Source organism: Bos mutus, chromosome 11, assembly GCF_027580195.1.
Source record: "Bos mutus isolate GX-2022 chromosome 11, NWIPB_WYAK_1.1, whole genome shotgun sequence".
NCBI lineage: Eukaryota > Metazoa > Chordata > Mammalia > Artiodactyla > Bovidae > Bos > Bos mutus.
This window is the reverse complement of record NC_091627.1, coordinates 71,536,350-71,559,329: the sequence shown is the minus strand read 5'-3', so window position 1 is coordinate 71,559,329 and position 22,980 is coordinate 71,536,350.

Sequence of the window (22,980 nt, the reverse complement as noted above, 5' to 3'; positions counted from 1 at the left end):
GGCATTTGATGGGCCTGCCTTTCTATTGTTCAGCTGCCAATGCTGAGTGTGGGGAGAGAGAGGCTATGGTGATGGCTCCACTCCCTATGCATGACTCAGCAGTATTGCCTTGCTTCCATGGCTGCCTGGGTTTCCTGCCACCACAATCTCCTCCCTCACATCCCTTCCATCCATCTCTCTGCAGTCATCAGCAGCCCTTGCCCTGGGATTGCTCCACAATCCCTTAATTCCAGCTCCCAGCCGCTGTGCCTTCCAGGGGACTTGTGTCCCTGTCCGGGGTGGGTATGGCTGTGGCAAGGACTGTATGATTCTCATTCCATTTAGGCTGCCACAGATCAGTTGTTTCACTCTCAGCCTTAAATGTTCCTCTTCTGACTCAGACAAGTGCCCCGAAGTGGAGATTGGATGCCTGCTTCAGTTCCTCCACTGGCCGAGTGCAGGTCCAGTCCTACTAACACTCCTGTTTTTCCCCCTAGTTCCTTCATCCTACTGAGTTTTGCGTGGTTCTGTGTTTTCTTTTCCACTGGTCAGATAATCTTGTCTGCTCTCAGCTGGTGTTCTGCATGTACTTCTGTGTCTGAAGGTGTACTCCTGATATATCCGCGGAGAGAGATGTACTCCATGTCCACCTACTCCTCCGTCGTATTGTTCTCATGTGTGATAGATTTTAATCTGACTTTTACTCCAGTTTTCTAAGGGTAGGTCTTTTTGGAGTACAGGTTTTGATGAGAGAATGGTAGTGAAAGAAAGAAAACAAAAGTGACTGGAGGCTTGGGGAATTGGCAAAGGCACCCTAAGAAGAGAGAAAATGAGTATACAAAGTGGACTAACACAGGCATTAGTACCAAAGACCAACCCTCTTCAATTTAATATTCCATGTAGGTCCAGTCAGAGGTGAATTATGAACCCAAATATTAATCCAGAATAATGGTAGCAATTTCCAAGCATGTCTTCTTGAAAACAAAGATCCACAAGTTGAAGGTTCATCCTTTGTTTCCTTTCCTGTTACCCTTGACTTCAATTAGATAACTGTCATATAATACTTCCAGGGACTGTAGGGATAAAGCACCTCCTGCTATCGGTCCCTTCCTTAGGGATTCATGGTTAACTCATTAGTTAAGAATGAGGCAGTGTGTGTGTCAATTCAAGAGTTCAAGTAAAGAGTTTTACCTTTAAATTTATTTCAGAAAATGTTTTGCTATTTGGAATATAATGTATCCCTGGATGGCTTCTTTTATTGCTACCCCTCTGCCTTTATCTCTATTCCCTTTATCTCCACCAATGAAGGAGCCACACTGTGGGATAAGGATTGTTGGGCGGGAGGTCATAATCAAGTGAAACCTTATTACATCTTTAGTCTGAAATTATATTTCTCTAAATATTGCCATAGGGAAAAATTCAATGGGTATAAACAGAAAGTGCTCAAGTATGAGAAAAATAGAAGTATTTGAGTTTTTGAAATGAATTTGAATGAAGTATTTGAGTTTTGAAAAATACTTTGAAAAAATTTGAAGTATTTTGAAGTATTTGTATTTGAAAAATACAATCAATAAAGAAAAACATCCAAAAGGTACATAATTCTGCTTCTAGGGTCTGAAAAAGATGAGCCATAAAGTGTAATCACTTTATATTAACAATTTCCATCTTCTCACATTCATAATTGCTTTAGCTAATATAAAAGTTAAGATCTTAATATGATTAGACATTTGTTTGGGTGAACTGGAAAATTTTGTATAAAGAAATGATAACACAGGGGTATAGAAAATGTACTACTTTAGAAAAGATAGTGGGAGTTATATATTCCAGTGGTGCTGGGTCTCGTGGTTCTTAATTTGCATATAAATAATTAATATGCATACCCCAATAATGCCAGCTTCCAAGGAATGCATTCAGTATGAATTATGCAGAAACACTTCAGAAATGCCTGTAATAGTCAAGGGAATTACCACCCTCTACAGTATGTAGAAAATAAAAATAATTTATTTGAAAAATGAAATATAAACAGAAGATCTGATTCAAAGCATTCAGGAAAGGAAAGTTTCTTGGTCAACTATCAACTGTCTTGTTTGTTTATTTTTTTAATGTGTGCTTTATCTTCTAGGAATTGTAAAATTGTAACAGACTTCAGGAATACAAAGGTGCATATGAGTTTGAGGGGGGAAAAAAGAAGAAATAATAATGGATATGGGGAAGAAATAGTACAAACTATTTTTACAGAAGAAATAATAAGGGATACAGAAGAAACTACAGAAGAAATAGTAAGGGATATAGGGAAAACTCTGAATTAGCTCCATAAAAGAGTCACTTGAATTGAAGGAAGAGTTGAAGAAATACATCAAAGGAGGAGAGAATGCATGTATTTTTAAAAGTTCTATATCAAAGAATAGAAATAATGATTCAACATGTGTTTGGAAGATTTGCTGGATAACAGGATTTATGTAGACTACATTTAACAATCATAAAAATATCAGCATATGCCAAGACTAGGGTTACCTTGTGGCTTGGCTAGTATGTGATAAGAACATTCTTCCTGTTTAGGCAAGATCGACTGCCTCTGATCAAATTGGTCTAGAACTGGGAAAGAGACGTGAGTGTCCACTGAGGTTCAAATAAGTCATTTTTATAATTTATAATTTTTGTGGCCTCTTTTTCATTTTTTATATTATTAAAATATGACAACACATTTACAGGAGATTTAGAAAACACAGAACAAGTTTACATATAGTTCCACTATATATTACAATACATTTTTTTAAGTAGGTAAATTAAGATTTTTAGTTGGAGTTTTAATATCAAACTCACAAAAGTTAATAAATGAATATGCAGGGAATATATCACCTACTATATCATCAATAGTAGGATATAGTAGACCTGAAACACTATGAACCAGTTCAACATAAAAGATTTTTACAGGTTTCACACAGAGGATACAAAATCTATTCAAGTTCCTATAGACTATAAACTAGGAAGCCTTGGAACATATCCAAGGACATAAGACCAGGTGCAAAAATTTAATGGTCTAAAGGTGTTAAAATAATAAAGAGTCTGTTCTCTTATCACTGTGGAATTATGATAGAGATCAGTATCAGAGGATATTTGAAAACAACCCACAAATATTCAAATGCAATGTGACATTTACCAAGAGAGAACTTTGACTTAGCCATGCCATTGAAAGCTTCAATAAAGTTAGAAGACTGAAGCAGCGAAGAGGGTGATTGCAGAAAAGAAAGCATTTAAATGAGAAATTAATATCAAAATGAGAAATTAACATCAAAGATACTTTAAAACTCCCATGTATTTGGAAATTAAATGTCCATTTTTAAGTGATGGGTGCATCTAAGAAGCCATAACAAGGAAATAGAAAATATTTGTAATAACATAAAAATGAAAAAAGAATTTAGCAGAATATTTGCATGCAGCTGAAGCTCCTCAATGCAATGAAATACAATGTGGAGTCTTGAATAAGGTATGAAAGCAAACAATGGACACTAACATAAAATTTGGTGAAATTTGAAAAAAATCTGTACTTAATAACACTGTATTACATTTAATTTCCTCTTTTCTGTTTTTTACAACATAGTATTGCTTTATGGTCTCAGAATTGGATTAGGAGTTTCAAGTCTCATTCAAAAAAACTTTTAAAGATCACTAAGATAATGAAACTTCTAGACTTTTAGCAGTAATACTAGATGCTAAAATACATGGAACTGTATCAAAGTTTTGAGTGAATATAAATTAGAAATCTAGCATTCTATCCATACTAAGTCAGACAAGTGGAATCAAAATGTCATTAGTTTTTTAGCTAGACAAAAATTCCCAAGTTTTCTAAAATATATATATTATATTGTACATAGTACACACACACGTATACAAAAGTTTATACTACATTTGATAAAGGCTTGAGATAGAACATCAAAAACAGAAAAGAAGAAAAGAAGAGATGGAGAAAGTGGAAAACATAAATTAAATGAAACGGGGACACTAAATATGAAATAGAAAAAGTGAAACAAACTAAATAAAAGTGAAGATCATCATATAGTCCAGTTTTTTTTTAAACATGGCTTCCCATAAGAACATATCTGGAGCTCTGGAGAGAAAAAAAAAAAAAAACCTGGGCATTTGTATTCTTCACAAAATTCCAAGATGATCCTGATATGCATCTGGATTTTAAAAAGTGATAAGAAAGCTGTGGTACATATACACAATGGAGTATTACTCAGCCATTAAAAAGAATTCATTTGAATCAGTTCTAATGAGGTGGATGAAACTGGAGCCTATTACACAGAGTGAAGTAAGCCAGAAGGAAAAACACCAATACAGTATACTAACGCATATATATGGAATTTAGAAAGATGATAACAATAACCCTGTGTACGAGACAGCAAAAGAGACACTGATGTATGGAACAGTCTTATGGACTCTGTGGGAGAGGGAGAGGGTGGGAAGATTTGGGAGAATGGCATTGAAACATGTAAAATATCATGTATGAAACGAGATGCCAGTCCAGGTTCAATGCACAATACTGGATGCTTGGGGCTAGTGGACTGGGACAACCCAGAGGGATGGTATGGGGAGGGAGGAGGGAGGAGGGTTCAGGATGGGGAGCACATGTATACCTGTGATGGATTCATTTTGATATTTGGCAAAACTAATACAATTATGTAAAGTTTAAAAATAAAATAAAATTTTTTAAAAAATCAAAAAAAAAAAGTGATTACAGGTTTTTCTATTAATTGGTGGTTTTACTGATATTGTTGCTGTTGTTCAGTAGCTCAGTCATGTCCAACTCTTTGCAACCCCATGGACTGCAGCTCGCCAGGCTTCCCTGTTCTTTACTATCTACTGGAGTTTGCTCCAATTCATGTCCATTGAGGCAGTGAAGCCATGCAACCATCTTATCCACTGTCGCCCCCTTCTCTTTTCCTCAATCTTTCCCAGCATCAGGGTCTTTTCATGACTCAACTCTTTGTATCACGTGGTCAAAGTGTTGGAGCTTCAACTTCAGCATAAGTCTTTCCAATGAATATTCCAGGTTGATTTCCTTTAGGATTGACTGGTTTAATCTCCTTGCTTTCCAAGGGACTTTCAAGAGTCTTCTCTAACACCACAATTCGAAATCATCAGTTTTTGGCACTCAGCCTTCTTTATGGTCCAGCTCTCACATCCATACCTGACTACTGGAAAAACCAAAGCTTTGACTATACGTACCTTTGTCAGCAAAGTGATGTCTCTGTTTTTCAATATGTCTTTGGTATTATTGTTCTCCAGTTTGTGGGTTGCCCACTCAGCAAGTAAGGAATTTGATTTTATAGTGATGGTGTCCCTCCTACCATCTTGTTGTGGCTTCTTTGTTTTTGGACATGGGGTATCATTGTGTGTGTGTGTGTTCTAGCATCTTCCTGTAGATAGTTTTTCAACAGCTAGTTGTGGTTTTGGTGCTGTCACAGGAGGACATCCAAATAAGTTACTTTACTTGTGGAGTTTCATGGGGCCAATGTCAATGGCATTAATGAACTGTTCATTTGAGGTTTTAAAGAGATGAGACTTCTTGAATTATCTCAGTTTTGTTTTTCTATATTTTTGCACTTCATTGAGTGGGCTTTATTCAAACATAGCCCTCTTCATCTGCAAAAAGATACAAGAACATAGTCCCTAGTTACACAGCAATATACATTCTTGCTGGGCCAAAACTCGTAGGTACAAACAGTTTCAGAGATTTGAGAAAAATTCGTGCACTAGAGCATAGCAGTTAATGTCAGGGTCTCTAGAATCATATTGTTTTTGTTTAGTCATTAGGTTGTATTCAACTCTTTTGTGACCCAGTGGACTGTAGCCAGCCAAGCTCCACTGTACATGGGACAACCCAAGAAATAATACTAGAGGGGTTTGCCATTTCCTTCTCAAGGGGATCTTCCCAACCCAGGGATTAAATCCGTGTCTCCTGCATTACTTCCCTGGTTGCTTAGATTATGAAGAATCTGCCCTCAATGTAGGAGACCTGGATTAGATCCCTGGGTCAGGAAGATCCCTGGAGAAAGGAATGGCTACCCACTCCAGTATTTTTACCTAGAGAATTCCTTGGACAGAAAAGCCTGGCCGGCCACAGTCCATGGAGTCACAAAGAGTCAGACATGACCGAGTGGCTAACACAATACTCCTGAATTGTAGATGGATTCTTTAGTGTGGAGCCACCAGGGAAGCCCCTAGAACCACATTGTGAGTGTGTACTTAGTGGCTTCAGTCATTATATTGATTTTTATTTTGTACTGTCCGTGAAACCTTTCTAACTCTTGGCTTCCTATTAAAGTAGCACCCATTTCAAAAGTTTCTAGGTATAATACTTTACAAAATGCCCAGTTCTCAATGTGTTAGCTGTTAAAAGCTTCACCACTATTATTCTTGATATTTTATAAGATTTATAATAACCATTATAAAGTCACATTTTGACCTGTAGACATAAGAGCTAGAAAATGTTATTCAGAATGATAAAAAATATCTTAAACATTTTTACATAATGCCTCCAATGTCTTCCCAGGCATGCAGACTTCAAACTCTATAGAAGACCCAGAAAAATGGCAAACTACTTTATTATATTTAGAAGTGAATTGTACTTATTTTAACATGCAGAACTAAATTTTCATATCCTAAAAAATGTCCAACCTGTAGCTTTGTTTGACATAAACATACAATTGGGAAAATATGTATTTGTATTAATGAAATAGATATGAATATAAAGAGATACTTCAGGAAAAACAATTATTCTACTTATAATAGCTGTGAATTTGTTTTGATAGAAGCAAGTATCACAGACATGCAGAATGATGAGGTATTCTCTTCTGTCTATTGTATCAGAGACTGAACTTAGTTGATCCATTACACTTATGCCTGCATAGAACCTGCCAGAAATAGATCAATTTCAACATACAGAGACAAAATCAAATCATGAATGTGTTCTTCTGAGTTTTATCTAGTGACTTAATGGTAATGGATGAGCTGCCAGTAAATGATTCATAACAGTAAGATCAATCCCACTCTGTTCTCATCATGCAAAAAGTTGCAGTAAAGTCAAGGAAAGCTTCAGTACAAAAAAGGATAGAGATATGATACAAGAGACCTGGGTGTGCTGCAACCTATATTTCCCTTCTGGATATCCTCACCATCTTTCTAGGTTATATATTTATCTCCAAATAATTAGCAACTAGGGGACTTACTATCTAATCATCTTAGTTGACTGGTCATGGAATCACCTTGCTGAATCCAAAATTGATCAATATTTATAAATATATCAATACTAAGACCCCCTTTGTTCCCTTCACTAGTGTGGAATTTCCTACTCCATTGTTAGAATCTTCAACAACTCAGAAGCTTTCTTTCGAATCTATTTTTGGAGGAACTTCTAATGCCAACTGGACTGACCTAGCCCAATATGTCTTTTCAAAGTTTGGGAAGCTGATCACCCATGTGCCCTGTTAGAACATGGTGTGGAATTTATATTGACTTTTTTTTTAACTGACCCCAAGGCTTCATTTATATTTCGGTTCTCTGTATATGGCTTCTATTAATAACAGTTTATAACTTATTCCTCATGGAAATCCAACCAATATTAAATGGCAGAGGAAGAAGGATATTTTTACCAGTTAATCCACATTCTTATTTCCCTTTTCTTCCTCATTTCTTCTTCCTTCTTTGCCATTGACAACTGAGGGGGGGAAAAGGACACCTTCCTCTCCTTGCTCTTTGCTGATTAGACTAAGAAGTAAGACCTTTAAAACACTAGATGACAGATATATGAATAGCTTGAGGGATCTACCTGACTCTCTGCTTTTATTTAAGAAACTTAGGTGGTAAAGTCCTACAGAAATCACCTGCACAGGGCAAGCCAAAAACAGATTTTTGTTTTTTAATTAAGCCTCATATAATCAATGAATTCAGTTGGTAATTTTTCTAGCTTTTCTGGCTTCCTTCCCCACTATTCCAAAACACTGATATTCAAAAGCTTTGTTTTAGTCTTTTCCTTACCTCCACACTCTGTTTTCTTGATTTTATTCTAAATTCAGAATATGCTTTAAACATAAATTCTATTATTATGTTGGCAAGAAATTAAAATCAGTGCATGATATTCAAACTAAAGTTAGAGAGAATTTTTTTTCTAGAGAAATGTCACTATTTCAAGAACCTGGATGCCTAACAGCAATTGCAACTATGTATTTATCCCAATTTGTGAATTCATATGTCAGAATTATTTTCCAGCAAATAAGATCCTATAGGAGAAATACTCTGTCAAGGTATTGATTTTAACAGGCAGCGCATTAGTTATCAAAGTCAGGAGTAGGTCTCCCTAGTCCCTTAATCTATTTTTCTTTTACACACACACACTGTATTTCTTCACTGCAATAAACAGAGTTTGATTAATTACGGAAATGTTCCTGTCACTTTATTTACCCAGTATCATCAAGAAATGAGATAAAGCTCAATGATCCAGAATGATGTTAGAAAGTTCTCAAAAGAGGAGCCAGACAAAGAGAAAGCTGACCCTTCTGTACCATGTCTTTCCTAGAAGATGTGGTGAGCTAACAGAACAACTGACCAGGGCCTTTTATGCCTATTTAGAGGACAGCGTTCTCTGTCTTATGGGGATTATGCAAAATGGTATAACTACCAAAGAATTCTGAAAAGAAATTTAATAAGCCTAGAAATTTAAAGAGAAAACTATCAGAGCACATTAAACATTATCTGAACAATCTTTTCCAAACATGCTTGAATGCCTAATCTAAGACTTTGACTGTTTCTGAAGATATAATAAGCAGGGCAAATACTTAGCCTTCTCTGAGCCATTATTTCCTCATTTGTAAAATCAGGAAAAGAATATATACTTTACTGGGTGCATTCAATGAGACAATACATGTTAAAAGTAGTGAAAGTGTTAGTCACTCAGTGGTGTCCGACTTTGTGACTCCATGGGCTATAGCCCACCAGGATCCTCTGTCCATGGAATTCTCCAGACAAGAATACTGGAGTAGGTAGCTATTGCCTTCTCCACGGGACCTTCCTGACCCAGGGATCAAATCCCGGCCTTCCACATTGCAGGCAAATTCTTCACTGTCTGAGCCACCAGGAAAGCCCCCAATATATGTTATTAAGTACCTGTCTTATAGTAGGGATTCAAATAGGGTAATTTTATAACTCATGTGGCAATACAAACTTTAAGATTTTGTGATCATTTACAATGGAAACATTTTAAAAATATATTAAAAACTTTATTGTCTTACTAAGCCAAATATGCTGGATGAAACGATTTTATTGGTCACTCGAGAGCATCTCTATTGCACATTCTAAGAGGATTGCCACTAAGATGAATTCTATGTAGGCTATTTTGCCCAACATCTTGGCTCATAGCTCTGTCCAGAAGTTTTAAGTTGCCAGAAATCTAACCTCCACATTAAGTAACTTTGAATTTCCTTCCTAATAATAATGATACATTTAGAAATTGGTAAGGAAAGACAATTTCCATTCAAAGGCCTGCATAGCAAAGTATATTTTATTTGGATAACTCCAGTATGGGGCAAAAAGTGACCTACACTGGGAATAGAGAAACAATTGTGTAGAAATAATTACAGTCCAAAAAAACATTCTCAAATCCTGAGTTTTAATAAAAATGTGGATCGACTTGGGAAATAAGCGATGGCCAGGAGCAAGTGATATTGTTCAGCATATGAGGTTAACTGAGAAAAAATAGAGGTCATAGGCAAAGAGTCTGAGTTAATGGCAGATGATTTCAACCCTTCAGAAAGCCTTTCAGACAAGAAATTCATAGCTAGAGGGACAATGTATCAGAGGAAATGTAAAGCTCATCCTAGACTCAAAAGCTAACACCATTCAAAATATGTATTTTGAGGGAAAGCTTGATAAACTGCAAATTGATTAGTTTGGGAAAAAATTGAAAATAGGTGGCTCAGACAGCACCAGAATTAAGATGTCACACCAGATAAAATGAATTAATCCTATAGTCAGGTTTCACATCCCTGGTACGTACCTGTATGTGATCTCACTGCCTAATGCTGAGATGAGAGATCTGTGAAGAGGAGCGTGGAGCTCACATTTCAGTAGAAGACAAGAAGTTAAAACATCACAAAGAGTTTTGTGTTTCCCACTTGTTAAGGAAGAAGCCAGCTGAATTCAGAGCAAGGTTAGAGAGGACCAATCATTCTGTTGTTGTGGTGGTTTAGTCTTTGTGTCCAACGCTTTTGTGACCCCATGGGCAGTAGCCCTCCAAGTTCCTCTGTCCATGGGATTTTTCAGGCACAGATACTAGAGTAGGTTACCGTTTCCCTTCTCCAGGGGATCTTCCTGACCTGGAGGTCGAACCTGCATCTCCTACATAGGCAGGCAAGTTTTTTACCACTGACCTAGCAGGGAAGCCCCTATTCTCTGTTGATTGCTGCAATAAGTTAACGCTGTCTGGACTACCTATCAATAAAAATGTGTTTAATTATTTTTGGAAGCTGGTAGCAAAATAATGTGGAGAAGGCAATGGCACCCCACTCCAGTGTTCTTGCCTGGAAAATCCCATGGACAGAGGAGCCTGGTAGGCTGATAGGCTTCAGTCCATGGGGTCGTGAGGAGTCTGACGCGACTGAGCGACTTCACTTTCACTTTTCACTTTCATGCATTGGAGAAGGAAATGGCAACCCACTCCAGTGTTCTTGCCTGGAGAATCCCAGGGATAGGGGAGCCTGGTGGGCTGCCGTCTCTGGGGTTGCACAGAGTCGGACACGACTGAAGCGACTTAGCAGCAGCAGCCGCAACAGCAAAATAATGAATGCAATTATAAATAATGGGATATGCCATGCTGATCTACAGCTTTGTATTAAAGATAATTTGTACTGAAGCAAGTTGTATTGTTTTTAATACAAAATTATTGTGATTATTTTTAACCAATTCTTCTAGTTGTTTTTAATACAATTTTAGGTACACATTAGGGGAAAAATGAAATCTTGAATAGAGAAAGCAAGTTCTTGGTGCTTAGAGTATGAGTATTTTTATCTTCTTTTATCTACAACATGTTTTTCAGATAGCATAAATAATTTCAGTTCTCAATGGTAAATTCTTCTATATTATTCAGGGAGAGGCTCAGTCAACCAATAATTATTTCTAGAACATTGTTTATGTACCTATTGCTGAGATAGATAATACTAATAGCAAGAGAGAACTATGAGAAGACTTAGAGAATGAACTTATGGTGGCCAGGGGAAAAGATGGTGCAAAGGGATAGTTAGGGAGTTTGGGATGGACATGTACACACTGCTATATTTAAAATGGATAACCAACAAGGACCTAATGTATAGCACACGGAACTTGGCTCAATGTTATGTGGCAACCTGGATGGGAGGGTGTTTGGGAGAGGATGGATATGTGTATATGTATGGCTGAGTCCCTTCACTGTTCTCCTGAAGCTATCAGAACATTGTCAATTGGTTATACCCCAGTATAAAATAAAAAGTTTAATAAATGAGAGAGAGAACTGTGAGATACCAGCTGCCACCTTTGACTAGCTAATAGTTTAGCTGGGGAGTAAAAAATGGTATTATAAAATTATTGAAGTGTACTAAATGATAGCAAATAAACTCTGATGTGTAACATAAAACCAGAAGGAATTACAAGCAGGGAGTGTTCAGGGGAGATAAGAGTAGACAAGACGAAAGCCTTACTTACATTGATAGTATACTTTCACTTGAGTGTTGTCAGTGGAAGTGTTCTAGGAGAAGTTCGTTGGAAATACCATGTGAAGAAAGGTGATGAGTTAAAAAGCCCACAGCAAAACAGGAATTTTTTACAGTGAAAATTGACCACCGTATTACTCTAACAATAGCGACATTTTGGAAAAGGCAAACCTATGGACACAATCAAAGGCTCAGTGGTTCTGGAGGGCTTGGGTGGAGAAATATATAGACAGACCAAAGAGGATTTTTAGGGCAGTGATAATGCTCCATGATATTATAATGATGTGTATATCATACATTTGTCCAAACCAATAGAATGTACAAAACCAAGAGTGAAGCCTAAAGTAAACTATTGACCTTGGGCAACATGATGTGTTAATGTAGAGTCATCCTTACTAAAAATGTACCTTCTGTGAGTGATGTTGGTAATGACGGAGGGAGCATGAGGGTGTATGGGAAATCTCTGAATCTCAATTTTGTTTTAATCCCAGAACTGCTCTAAAAATATTAAGGTATTTTTAGAAAGGGAATATATTGAAAAATGGTTCCCATTCTGCTACAAAATCATTAGGGGGGGAAAGGGAGAGAATGAAAGGAGGGAGGGCAGGAGGGAGAGAGAGAGAAATCTCAGTTGCCCAGCTGGGTTTCAGAAAGTGTTCAGGCCTTTTAGTTGATGATGGGTGAAAGAGGATGAGCAAAAATTACTTGGTAGGATATATAAATCATTCTTATTTTTTTTTCTCAAGAAGCATACCCAATGTAAATGACTGCCTGTGTATTTGAAGCGGCTCGTGGTTTAAAACTGTCATGTGGATTTTGGGAACGCGTGGTGTTCTGGGAGCGCGCGGCCCGCCATTCGCGCACCTCACGCCTTCGCGGTCGCCTGAGTTCCGTCTACCCTGCAGCCTCTGAAAGAGGAGACTGGAGCCGAAAAAAAAAAATAAAACTGTCATGTGGCTCTGGGGTGACCTCAGTTGCAATGAGGAAGGGCTGGTAGTCTTCCTGCCTCACATTCTTCCCCACAGAAGAAGGACACAGGGACTTCCTGAAGTCCTGTCAGAGGAAATAAGGAAGATGAATATCGTTCTGCCATTCATGAAAAGAACAGAGGAGAAAAAAAAAAAAAATACTACAGCTCCCAATGCTTGTGTTATTTTCTTTTCACCTAATTTAAAGATGTTACTTATTAGGAAAGCATTTCGGGCCCTCCGACTAAATGGGAAGCTCAAGCCTATAGCATCCTGAAAGAGTTCATTGTTTCAAACAAGTAACTGCATCCTTTCAGGGGCTGTTGTACTTCCCTGGAATGGAATCAAGCGAGTTTGCTGCTTTGAGACTTCCTCTAAGGACGGGGCTGAGAGGTACGGGTGAGTTGGCTAGACTTTTAGCCTCTGGCTTTTTAGAGTCCACAGTCCACACTGTGCTCTTTCCTTGAGGACTCACCCTCTGGCTTTTTAGAGCCCACAGTCCACACTGTGCTCTTTCCTTGAGGACTCACCAGCCTAAATTCTTTTGCTTTCATGAGTCTGAAGCAGCACATTAGTGACATTGCAATGATTTTTTTCCAAGGGCTTAATGCACTGTTAGTTCCATCTCAGATGCCTTTAACTAAATGCATCTGCAAATAATTGTTTTAGATAACCAATTGTTTTGACAACTATAGGGCAAGGCTTTCAGTAGATAGAACATCATTAAATGTGGGTTTTGTAAAGCTATCAGTTAGGCTTTGAAAGTTCATATAGTATTCAGGTCTTCCACTGATATGCTCTCTTTATAAGTGGCTTATTATTTCAACAACTGTAGACACAGGGATCAGATCACCTCTTGGTTTACACCCTCATTGCAATGGAATCATCTAGCCCCACCATGGCTAATTTCCTGGGTTTCTCTCTTTGTGTTCACTGTAGGAATTTCTGTTAAAAATTGCATTTCTTTTGGTACTGCAGCAGTCATGAATATATTCATCTCAAGATTCTTGTATAAGTGGCTTTTAAGGAAACACATAAGAATCATCTCTGAGGAAAAGACATCTCACTCTGTGCTTATGGCATTTCCAATGACAGTTGTGCTAACATCACCAACAGAGCAATTCTTCTGTTAGATGAAGAGGATGACTTCTCAGAATGCATTTTGATAGATATGCCTTTACTTGAGCTAATATATGTAAGTATAAAGATGGCATCTAGAAAGAAGATTATCAGTGTTGTTCTTCCTCCTTGCCCTCCAGGTGGGGCAAGACTCCCACAGTGACATCTGCAGGCCTGTAAAACGAGTGCTCCTGCCTTGCTAGAGGTGACTGAGGCCAGACACGCTGTGGAGCACAGTCTTTTCTTCAGCTGAACAAGCATCTCAGCAAATCCAGAGTGAGTCCAGGCTTGGGACAAGACCAGTGTTATCTTCTTTTTGGCAGTTCTTGGTCCACTCTGAGGAGCAGGAGATACTCTTAAGTCACTGTGTCTGTCATTTGTTGGGAAGCAATTATAGTGATAGTAGCAACAGCAACAGTAGTAGTAGTAGAAATAGCAGTCGTGGGGTTGGGACAGGAGCAATGCTGGCCTTCCATTTCCATGGAACATTAGATGATACTGCAGGTCTTTCTTCCCAACTCACACTCAGTTCCTAGGGAAACAAAATAGTCTTCTCTGAATGGAGACTTCAGAAAAAAGGAGCTGAGCAGGTATGACTGGGAAACATATGGGCTCTCTTTTTCAGAGCCAGCCTAGTCAGGAAATGAATACAGTCTGGTTCCCTCTCTGCTGTGTGGGAGAAGACTGCCCTTTTTGGGGAGCCTTCGGTTGGTTGTTCAGAGTTCCAAAAGGGAATAAAAATAATTCAGGAACAAAATATCACCACACTTTCTTAGCTGTGACTCTAAAGGCATGTTTTCCAATCAGTTTATCAGTAATATTTAGATATCCATCTGAACCTGTGTGTGTATGCTTACTCACTCCGTCTTGTCCAACTCCTTGCAACACGATGGACTATACCTCACCAGGCTTCTGTGTCTGTGGGGGTGCTCCAGGCAAGAATACTGGAGTGGGTTGCCCCGCCCTCCTCCAGGGGAGCTTTCCAACCCAGGGATCAAACCCAGGGCCCCCACATTGCAGGCATATCCTTTACCATCTGATCCTGTACTTACCTTTTAATCTATTCTGGCCTAAGACAAGAAACAAGGATATTATTTATGGGCATTGATAAACTTACCAGTGACAGCATCCACAAATAATATTCATAGGCCATTCACTACGTTCTGGATACAAAATATTCATCTTAATGGCTAATCAATCACTCAGACTCTGGGAACACAAAAGCTGGGTTCAAATCTCATATATCACATGTTCGATAATTTGGAAATATTATATAAACTCTTTGATCCTCACTTTTCTCATCTAAATTGTAGGAGTTAAACCAGCTCTCACTTTATAGGATTATCGTGAAAATTCAGTGGAATGTGTTATAAGATTAGAAAACAGTTCAGCACATAATACATGCCTAATGATAATTAACTAGCATTCTTTACTACAATCCAGTAAGGTAGGTATTTAATTTGTGTTGATGTTATAGATGCAGGAACTGAGACTCAGAAAAGTTAAATATGTTTCTCAGGAAGTGCTCACAGTTGGCAAATGGAAGACATGGGATTTGAGGCCAGATCTAGCTAACTGCTGTGCTTTGTTTCCAACCTCTGCATTTTGTTCCCAGAGGGGTATTTATTAAGACAGAACTCTACGAATTAAAAGAAATGGGAAGAGAAAAATAAGATCCCTTCCTCTATCTTATTTTTTTCATAAAATTTTCCATGAATGTCCACTGGTTCACATTGTAGAAATCTTTTTTGCATAATCTTTAATAAACATTGTCCTTTCTGGGGAAAAAAAAAACCCAAAACTTATCCTTTCTTAGTATCTGTGTATAATCAAATATCCACAAACACGTTTTAAGAATTGCTCATTTTAAGACTGCTGTTAAAGTTATATCTAAACTGATATTCAGATACTTGTAAAAAGTTTCCATTCTTAAAACAAAATAAACTGGAACACTGTTTCCAGTTTAATGGTATGTTCTAAGGCCAAAAATAGTTTTAAATGAAGGGAAATGGCATAGGATTATAGAAAATAGTCTTACCACAGAGGTAATTCTCCTACTATATACCCACTATGTCCAGTCCTAATTCACAATGAATGGATTGGTCTAATTTACTTTCTTTCAAACTACTGAACTATAGAGGCAAGAAAGAGAATTCTTGAAGATTGAAAGAAAGGCAGCAATTTTGTCATCTAGCAGTCAGAAAAAGAATCTAGGTGAGGTCAAAAGAAAACATAGGTCTACCTGAATGTGAAGATGAAGGACCGCAGGGAACCATGTGTAGACAATATGGTCAACTCAATTTAAAAAGTAGAGCTAATTCACCAGCAGCCCAGCTGTCTGATCTAGTTGCTTGACACATCTCTGAGGAAACCTTAACAAATTGCACATAAATTGCTTTAGATACCGGTGGTTTTTTGTTTTTGTTTTGCCAGTTTATATACCTGTACATGTGAGAAACTTCACTTATCCTATGACATTTTTTATGGTTTCCACACAGTCCTCTCCAAGACACAGAAGAACAGGGAGAGTTGCTTAGCTAAGGAAGAGTTTGACAGAAAGCAGCAGCTCTCCTAACTCCTAAAGCCAGTCTTCACTCACATGAAAGCTTGAGCCTCTGACTCTGAACCTGAAAGTAAGAGGTTGTCACCAAAATTAGACAGGTGGCTTGTCCAAGCTTATTAAATATGTCTGTTTCTGACAGTAATTGTTTCTATTATTTATCCTTACCTGAATGATAAGGACTTCTTAATTAGTGCCTGAGAAAGTAAATGAGGATTTAATTGACAGAAACTGTGTGCATGCTTTTGCTATAATGAAGTCAGTCATGTAATGAAGCATAAGCCAGTTTATTACTCTAGCCAAACACAGACTACTAAATTGCTACAACAGACTACAATAGGCACTCTCTGAATTTCATCCCTCATCATTATAAACAATGTGGCAGGGCATACACTATATGAAATGTCCTGGATGCATTCTTAATTTCAGCTTGTACATTCTTTTAATACAGTTTTCTACAAGGATAACACTGAAAAACCTCAATGAATAAGGTGAGGTTGACATTCCTGCTTCTAAAAGGACTGTGGTTCAAACTTGAGGAAATACAGCAGGTAAGCCAAATCATTCTGCAAAGTTTTGAAAGGCTAAGCCATCTTTATGAGGAAAGCAAGCAAGGGAAAATTTAACAAGGCCAAAAAAGAAGCCATAGGAGAAAGAGAAATATTTAAAGAAAAGACTAACTTTGAGGTGTGTGTTTTTTGTTTTTTGTTTTTCTGTTCTATGGGCTTTCCCTCCTCTGACAGAATTCTCTACTCTCAACCCTCTTAACAGAAGGCAGATTATCTCTGGTAGATTCTTGGAAGCTCTGGTTTTATAGCCCTCTGCCCTCTAAGACTTATAATAGACATAACAAACATAAATATTTGTCTTTATCTTCATGATTTACTCCTAAGGCTCAGTGGGCGTCTGCTCTTGGGCACACCAGCATATGCTTCTAGCTCCCTGTTCCATCTACTAACTGTAATAACCTTGAATGTTTATCCTATTCTCTCATCTATCTCATAACACAAAATGCCATTTTAAATTCTATTATTTTCATGAATAGTTTATCATTGATGGGACAGTATGACTTCTATCCAAATTTATTATTGACTCTTTACCATGAATTCAGTTTACAATTCTGTTGTACCACCACATATACAGGGCATGTATTAGCTGAGCCCATAAAAGGCCTATTAAAATAAAGGCATAGGTTGATTATGTGATAAGTGTTCAAAACCCTGAAGGTAAGTGATCCACAACTTGTCTGCTTTTCAGTGAGCTGATATTTCTCTCATTCTAAGTGTTGCTAATGTGAACCAACCAGCTCATCCTAAAGGAGATCAGTCCTGGGTGTTCATTGGAAGGACCGATGTTGAGGCTGCAACTCCAGTACTTTGGCTACCTGACACGAATAGCTGACTCATTTGAAAAGACCCTGATGCTGGGAAAGGTTTAGGGCAGGAGGAGAAGGGGACGACAGAAGATGAGATGGTTGGATGGCATCACTGACTCAATGGACATGAGTTTGAGTGAACTCTGGGAGTTGGTGATGGACAGGGAGGCCTGGCGTGCTGTGGTTCATGGGGTTGCAAAGAGTTGGACACGACTGAGCAACTGAACTGAACTGAATGTGAAGAACAAAATATTGAATGCAATTGAAACTAAAAATATACAGATGCTTTTCCTAATATGATAGTTTTCAGAATTTTAGTTCCAGAGGGCACTTTAAAAATTGCTTACTGTTGACAGATCAGTCTTCTCTTTTTTTAATATGAAGAATCTTCATTTCAGTTCAGTAATTCATTCACATCAAGCTCTTTGTGACCCCATGGAGTGCAGCACGCCAGGCTTCCCTGTCCATCACCAACTCCCAGAGTTTATTCAAACTCATGTGCATCAGTCACTGATGCCATCCAACCACCTCATCCTCTGTCATCCCCTTCTCCACCTGCTATCAGTCTTTGCAAGCATCAGGGTCTTTTCAAATGAGTCAGTTCTTCGCATCAGGTGCCGAAAGTATTGGAGTTTCAGTTTCAGCATCAGTCCTTCCAATGAATATTCAGGACTGATTTCCTTTAGTATTGACTGGTTGGATCTCCTTGCTGTCCAAGGTACTCTCAAGAGTCTTCTCCAACACCACAGTTCAAAAGCATCAGTTCTGTGGTGCTCAGCTTTATTTGTAGTTCAACTCCCACATCCACACATGACTGCTGGAAAAACCATAGCTTTGACTAGATGGGCCTTTTCAGCAAAGTAATGTCTCTGGTTTTTAATATGCTACCTAGGTTGGTCATAGCTTCTCTTCCAAGGAACAAACGTCTTTTAATTTCATGGCTGCAGTCACCATCTGCAGTGATTTTGGTGCCCCAGAAAATATTGTCTGTCACTGTTTCCATTGTTTCCCCATCTATTTCCCATGAAGTGATGGGACCAGATGCCGTGATCTTAGTTTTTTGAAGGTTGAGTTTTAAGTTGTTTTTTTTCACATTCCTCTTTCACTTTCATCAAGAGGCTCTTCAGTTCCTCTTTGCTTTCTAGGGTGGTGTCATCTACATATCTGAGGTTATTGAATTTTCTCCCAGCAATCTAGATTCTAGCTTGAGCTTCATCCAATCTGGCATTTTGCATGATGTACTCTGCTTATAAGTTAAATAAGCATGGAGACAATATACAGCCTTGACATACTCCTTTCCCAATTTGGAACCAGTCTGTTGTTTCATGTCCAGTTCTGACTGTTACTTCTTGACCTGCATACAGATTTCTCAGGAGGCAGGTCAGGTGGTCTGGTATTCCCATCTCTTTAAGAATTTTCCACAGTTTGTTGTAATCTACACAGTAAAGGCTTTGGTGTAATCAATAAAGCAGTAGTACTCTTGCCTGGAAAATCCCATGGACAGAGGAGCCTGATAGGCTGCAGTCCATGGGGTCACGAAGAGTCAGACACGACTGAGTGACTTCACTTTGACTTTTCACTTTCATGCATTGGAGAAGGAAATGGCAACCCACTCCAGTATTCTTGCCTAGAGAATCCCAGGGATGGGGGAGCTTGGTGGGCTGCCGTCTATGGGGTTGCACAGAGTCGGACACGACTGAAGCGACTTATCAGCAGCAGCAGCAGATGTTTTTCTGGAACTCTCTTATTTTTTCTATGATTGAACAGATATTGGTAATTTGATCTTTGGTTCCTTTGCCTTTTCTAAATCTAGTTTGAACATCTGAAAGTTCACGGTTCATGAACTGTTGAAGCTTGGCTTGCAGAATTTTGAGCATTACTTTGCTAGTGTGTGAGATGAGTACAGTCATGCAGTAGTTTGAGCATTCTTTGGCATTGCCTTTCTTTGGGATTTGAATGAAAGATGACATTTTCCAGGCCAGTGGCTACTGCTGAGTTTTCTGTATTTGCTGGCATATTGAGTGCAGCACTTTCACAGCATCATCTTTTAGGATTTGAAATAGCTCAACTGGAATTCCATCACCTCCACTAACTTTGTTCATAGTAATGCTTCCTAAGGCCCACTTGGCTTTGCATTCCAGGATGTCTATCTCTTGGTGAATGAATACACCATCATGGGTATCTGATTCATGAAGATCTTTTGTGTATTCTTGCCACCTCTTAATATCATCTGCTTCTGTTAGGACCATTTCTGTCCTTTATTGTGCCCATGTTTGCATGAAATGTTCCCTTGATATCTCTAAGTTTCTTGAAGATATCTCTAGTCTTTCCCATTCTATTGTTTTCCTCTATTTCTTTGCATTGATCACTGAGGGAGGTTTTCTTATCACTAAGAAACTAAAAATATCCAGATGCTTTTCCTAATATGATAGTTTTCAGAATTTTAGATCCAGGGGGCACCCTACAAATTGCTTACTCTTGTTAGTGTAGTCTTCTCATTTTTTAATATGAAGAATCTAAAAATCAGATATTTAGTGACTTGATCAAGATTGCAAATTGTTAGTTAAGGTCCAGAATTAGTACCTCAACCTTGTTAATCTTTATAGCTAATATAGAACTCTGTCTTCCAATAATAATATTTCTCTCATAGTAAAAGTTGTAATATGGGAGAAATATTATATCTGACCCAATATATATCTAGCCCAATATTCAACTTGGGCTTCCCAGGTGGCACTAGTGGTAAAGCACCCACTTGCTGATACAGAAGATGTAACAGACATGGGTTCAATCCCTGGGCCTGGAAGATCCCCTGGGGGAGGGCATGGCAACCCACTCCAGTATTCTTGCCAGGAGAATCCCTCAGATAGAGGAGCCTCTCAGATTACAGGCCATGGGGTCGCAAAGAGTTGGACACGACTAAGTGACTTAACACTCACCCACATATTTCTGACTTAGAGATTTAAAATTATTCTGAGAAATAAAACAAGTTGGTGATAATCACATATTTCAGATGCAAACAACATTTTTGGTTTATATTGCTCTGGTATTTTCCTTATATTAATGTATACATGTTACATGTTTAAAGCTCAGTGTTGTGTCCAGTTGAGTCTTTCTTCTTGATTGTATGATGTGGATTGTCTTGACTATGACACAGTTGAATGCAAGAGAAAGACTCTGGATTATTTTGATGAACCTAAACTTATATCACAGAAATATTATTTAAGAATATTCTAATAATATTAAACCTTGTGCCTCTTTCTTATATGGAAACCCAAATTAATATGAGCAGGAATGGGAAGCCTTGACCTTCATGTGTTGTTCCTTCTCACATTGGGCTTGAAAAACAACTGACTGACTCTAGGGCCCTGGGACCTCGATTTAAAAGTCATTACCAAAGAGGGGTGTCTCCAGCTGGTAAATGTTGGTGATGCTTTCAGTCCCTGTTCTGGCCCTGTTTATAAAAGTTTCACTCTTTCACTATACCTGCTTTGCATGTAAAGGTGATGCTAAAACTGAGCTTGGTTTATAACTACAGACAGCTTTCTGTTGTCAAGGATAATGTGTCAGTGTCTCCTGCAAGGTGTGTAACAGTTACAGGACAAAAATGTAAAGCAGATTTTTGTGAAAGCAAATTATTCTTAGGTCAAAACTGGAAAGTTCCATAATCTTATCTTATTTTGCCATGACATTCCAATAGGATGAATAAAACAATGCAATATTTCATGCCCACTTCTGTCTGATCTTGAAAAGTTGTGGCCCTAAAATGGATCATGGGACAAGTTTTTAAATAATACTATTGACTCATTGTATCTTAAACCAATTGCTTTTAATGGATGGAATCTGCTTTCCATTGGACTATTTAGAATGTTTACAGAAACTAAGAAAAAGTTATTTTAAACAGTAGTGAATTCTTGCTTTCTTGCTCCCATGTCTAGCTGTTACTTTAACCTCTTTCCCATGACTTACCAATACCTGATAAGTAAGTAAGCAAGCAAGTAAGTGTTAGTCGCTCAGTAGTGCCCAACACTTTATGACCCCATGGACTCCAGCCTACCAGGCTCCTCTCTCCATGAGATTTTCCAGGCAAGGATTCTAGAGCAGGTTGCCATTTCCTCCTCCAGGGGATCTTTTCAACCCAGGGATCAAACCTGGGTCTCCTCCACTGCAGGCAGATTCTTTACTGACTGAGCTACAAGGGAAGCCCAATATCTGATAAATATTGTTAAATCCAAATGTAATTAAAAGGGAAGCAAGATTACAAATCTAGCCTACCAAATTAATGCATGTTCATGGGCATTAATCAAATTAAAACTAATGACACTGATAATATTGAGAGAGTCAATTCCTAGGCAGTTAAGAAGTCAGGGGTCCCTAAGAAGGAGAGAGAGGGTCTGGGGTTCTCAAGGTGGAGATAGGGGTCTGGAATTCTCAAGGAGGAGGAAAGGACGAATTTTTTTTTTCCCTCTACATTCCTTAGTGTTAGTCACATAAAACTTTTGTTTTTTCCCTTGAAGCCCGGAACTGATGATTACACATCAAACAACTCAGTTTAAACTCTATACAACAATGTATCCTGCTTGATGACATGTTTCTCCTTCTTGAGAACTTTCTGACTAATCCTGTCATCTTAAAATAATTATTATGGGAGTGGGTCTGGTAAGACCTTTCTGCTGTCAGTTCTAATTTTGTTAATTTAAGATATATGTTGTGAGAGTGTGTCTGGTAAAAGTATATAAGGCCTTGATAAGACTAGTGAGTGGGGCACTCTCCATTCGCCTTCTGAGATCTATGTCAGAAGATTTCTCTGTCCCTTTTCATACTTTAATAAAATTTTGCTACACAAATGCTCTTGAGTGATCAAGCCTGGTCACTGGCCCTGAAGCTAAATCTTCTTTGGAGATCATGAATCCGACATCATTCATATGTAAAAATTAAAATCAATTAACAACTCTGTTAGAAATGTGTATTCTATAGATTTGAGTTCAGTTTAGTTCAGTCGCTTAGTCATGTCCAACTCTGTGACCCCATGGACTGCAGCATGTCAGGCTTCCCTGTTCATCACCAACTCCCAGGGCTTGCTCATATTCATGTCCATCGAGTCGGTGATGCCATCCAACCATCTCATCCTCTGTTGTCTCCTTCTCCTCCTGCCTTCATTCTTTCCCAGCATCAGAATCTTTTCCAATGAGTCAGTTCTTCGCACCAGGTGGCCAAAGTATTGTAGCTTCAACTTCAGTG